We start from the raw sequence: 4,472 nt of genomic DNA on the forward strand, positions 1-4,472 counted from the left end.
GTTAAGGGTTTTCCTCTTTTCATGTGACCCTCTAGCTTTATCAGCATCTGTGACTTTGTAATTATTCTAACAAATAATCAAATTCAAAAGAATAATAAAAAAACATGAGGTAAAAAATAAGGATATTGTGGAAACCTCTAAAGTTATTCCTGTTATCTTGAAGATACAGTGGAAAATCAGTCTCGGATATGTGTTCAACATTTTGGAAATTTTATATGGCATGTGAATGGATCCAACTTATAGCTAGTATTCTGCCTATTGGGCTATTTGTGGTATACAGTCTCTTATCTTATGAACTCTTACCCCACCCCAGGAGGCTAGAAGTGAGTGAGAGAGATGATGCCAGCTGATGAGAAGGATAGAAAAGTATACATGAAGGACTGGACCAAGCTTCACATTTTGAGGACTGGTTTCTTATTGGTCTTTACCAGGCAGCATCTATATAACATATATTTCATGCCACTTGTCACATATTCCATTTTTCCAACAGCCTCAGAGATGCCTGTTAGCTATTCTTTGTTTTGACAGAGTTTCAGCTTAAGTTGACACCTTCATGCCAAATTGGTCTGATAAGTTATGAAAAGCAATGAGGAAGCATGATAATTTTTAACAGCAGGGAGTTTCCTACTAGCAAAGCTTTTTGGGACAAATACTTTTTGATATGTTGCATTATCTCATTTACAAGTCTAAGAAATATACATTTATTCATAAATTCTACTAGAGAGCATTGTTCTTCCTCAAAATAACAAATGAAACTGTTTGGAGAAGGCAGAATTATTTTATAGATTAACTTAAATTTTAATAGGCATAGGCTAAAAAAAAACCCACCAAAAATACTTTGATGTTAAGTATGTTTCTTTTCAAATAAGATTTTATTTATTTTATTGCAAATAATTTCTGTTAAGTTGTAATGCCAAAATGAAGTGTTTTTGTGTACATAAGAAAAATTTATAGTCCGTTTATCTCACAATTAGCAGAGTATATTTAAATGTTGAGCCATCAATAGATTGCACTGTCAAGTTTCTTAGAAATCTATTTACTTTTAAACATGTTTAGCTCTTTTCTCAAGCATTTACTTTTTTTTTTTTGAGACACAAAACGTTTTAATAGAAATTTTGCTTGTAGTTCTTACATTCTCAGTATGAGCCAAGCTGAAACCTGCTGCCCCACCCAGAAGTGGCCCAGTTCTGGGAGTAAGAGGAAAGGGAAACCTGCTGCCCCACCCAGAAGTGGCCCAGTTCTGGGAGTAGGGGGAAAGGGAGGGGCAGAGCTCGGTCCCTAAGAACCCCAATCTTCCTCAGTTCTATACAAAATATGTAGCTAACCTTTTGTTCAGTTTTTCAGCAGGGTTGTTGCAGTTGTCTTTATGTGCCATTAAGTCGACTTCATCTCATAGCGACCCTACGTACAACAGCTCTGAACACTGCTCTATCTGAGCCAATTTCATTGTCTCTGACACACCTACTCTCATTATCTCAGTCACTGAGTCAAGACATCTCATCCAGGGTCTTCCTCTTTTGTATTGTCCCTCCAAACTTCCAAACATAATGTCCCTCTCCAAGGACTGATACCTCTTTCCAATATGAACAAAGTATGCCAGATTAAGTCTCTTACCAGTCCATGATGTTGTTGTGTTGTTGATTGCCATCAAGTCAAGCATGACACATAGCGACCCCATGAACAAAAGGCCTGAAGCCCTTCCACAACTACCCCTATTTGTCGAAGTTCACAGAGTTACCAGAGGGCTGCTGATTAGGAAGTGTATACCACTCCTGCTTTCTAACCTGTCTTAAACTGGAAGGTCCACCAAACACTGTCCACTATGGGTAACCATAATGGCATTTAACACCCCAATGGCACAAATGTCAGCATCACAGCAACCCCAGGTTACTTCATTCAGTACAGCATATTGACAGAAGAGTGCTGCACCACTTAAAAGAATGCTTCTCCAAAATATAATACCAACTGACTTTTAAATACAAAGGCCCTCCTACAGGTCTTTTTTTGACTCAAATACTTAAGTAAAAACTAAAAAATATAGTATGGATGGTTTGGGGGTTTTTTGGGGGGGGGTTTGTGATTTTCTTTGTTGTTGTTTTTGGTTGGGTTTGTTTTTTTGTTGTTTGTTGTTATGTGCCATCGAGTTGCCTGTGAAATATAATGACTCTATGTACAGCAGCTCTGAACCTTTCCCTGTCCTGAGAGAGTCTCACTAATTCCAGTACACCAGCCCACTTTGCCTCAGTTACTGTATCAATCTATCTCATCCGGGGTCTTCCTTTCCTGTGCTGTTTCTTCACCCTTCTGAGCATGATGTCCTTCTCCAAGAAACAATCTCTCCTGGCCACGTGCCCAAAGTATCTGAAGTGGAACTTCAAATTCCTAGCCTCCAAGGAGAGACTTGGTTTCACCCTCTTCAAGACAGAACAATATGTTTTCTTGGTAGTCCATGGTATGTTCGAGACTCATCTCCAACACTACAACTCAAAGGCATCTATTCTTCATCTATCATCCTTAGTCATTGTCCAGCTTTCTGAAGCATAACAAGTAATTTAGAAGACCATTGCCTGGATTAGGTGCACTTTTGTCTCTAGACTGACAACATTGCTTTTCAGCACTCTGGAGGAGTCTGTGACAGCAGATTTTCCCAGTGCAATTCATCTTTTGATTTCTTGACTGCTGGTGTTAAGAATGTTGATTGTGGAGCTGAGTAAGCTGTAAACGTTAACAGCATTAATCTCTTCTCCATTTAACATGGTGCTGCCCAGTGGTGAATATCTTTGTCTTCTTTATGTTGAGCTTTAATCTATATTGAAGACTACAGTCCTTCTCCTTCTACAACAAGCACTTCAGGCTTCAGTTTCAGGAGGCTAGGTTGTGTCATCTGCATATTGTAGGTTGTTGATGAGTCTTCCTCCAGTCTTAATGTCACACTTCTCCTCATAAAGCCCTGCTTCCTGAATGATCTGTTCTGCATACAGATTGAAAAGTTAGGGGGACAGGATATATCTCTACTTTTACATACACTACTTTCCTCATTTTGAACCATGCTCTGTTCTGAGTACTACTTTTTGGTCCAAGTATAGGTTTTTTATAAGCAAAATCAAGTGTTCTGGGATTCCCATTTTCCTCAAAGGTAGCTACAATTTGTTGTGATACACACAGTCAAATACTTTTGCATAATCATAATCAATGAAACACAGATAGACATTCTTCTGGTATTCTCTGCTTTCTGCCAAGATCCATCTGACATTGGCAATAATGTCCCTAGTGCCACGACCTCTTCTAAATCTAGCTTGTATTTCTGGTAGTTCTCTGTCAATGTACTGTTCAGGATTTTGCTAGTGTGTGATATTAGTGATATTGTTCTATAATTTCCACACTCTGTCAGGTCATCTTTTTTTGTAATGGGAAAAAAATGTTAATCTCTTCCAATTAGTTGGCCAATAGCTATCCTCCAGATTTCTTAACACAACTTGGGGAGCACATGCAGGGCACCATCTGTTTGCTGAAATATGTCAATTGGTATTCGATCAATTCGTGGGCTTTATTTTTTGCCAAGTTCTTCAGAGCAACCTGCACTTTGGTACAATGTCTCTATATACTCCTTCCATCTTGTAATGCTTCCTGAATCATTTAATATGCTGTCCATAACATCTTCAAGCATTGCAACTGGTGTGGCTTGAATTTGTTCTTTAGTTCCTTCCACTTAAGAGATGCTGAGCAAGTTCAACCCTTTTGGTTTTCCAATCCAGCGCCTTGCACATTTCATTAGAATATTTTGCCTTGTCTTCCAGAGTGACCCTTTGAAATTGTCTATTCAGGTCCTTAACTTCTTGATTTCTCTCCTTTGCTTCAGCATGTAGGTACTCTAGTGCAATATTCAGAGTTTTTCTGACATCAGTTTTGGTTTTTTCTTCTTCCTTCTTTGTTATGACTTTTTGCATTCTTAATGAACGATATTCTTGTTATCTTCCCACAGCCCATTTGGTCTTCGTTCATTAGTATTCAAGGCCTCAAACCTGTTCCTGAGTTGGTTTTTAAATTCATGGGGGATAAATTCTAGGTCAAATTTTTATTCTTGTGGATATGATTTAACCTTCTTTAGCTTTAATTTAAATTTGCATCTGAGCAGTTGATGGTCTTTTCCACAATCAGCACCTAGCCCAGTTTTCCCTGCTGATATTGATCTTCTCCAATGATTCCTTCCACATATGTAATTAATATTATTCCTGTGCATCCCATCAGGTAAAATTCATGTGTATAGCCTGCTTTTATAGTTCTTATAAAAAGTACTTGCTATGAAAAAAATCATTGACTGTGTAGAATTCTATCATTCTATTGCTAGCCTTATTTCTGTCACCAAGTCCATATTTTCCAACTACTGGTCCTTCTTCCTGGTTCCCAACTTTTGCTTTCTGGTCACCCATTATTATTAATGAATCTTGGTTACATGTTCGATCGATTTCTGA

This window comes from Elephantulus edwardii, unplaced genomic scaffold (assembly GCF_000299155.1).
Source record: "Elephantulus edwardii isolate Elephantulus edwardi_28Jun2011 unplaced genomic scaffold, EleEdw1.0 scaffold00180, whole genome shotgun sequence".
NCBI lineage: Eukaryota > Metazoa > Chordata > Mammalia > Macroscelidea > Macroscelididae > Elephantulus > Elephantulus edwardii.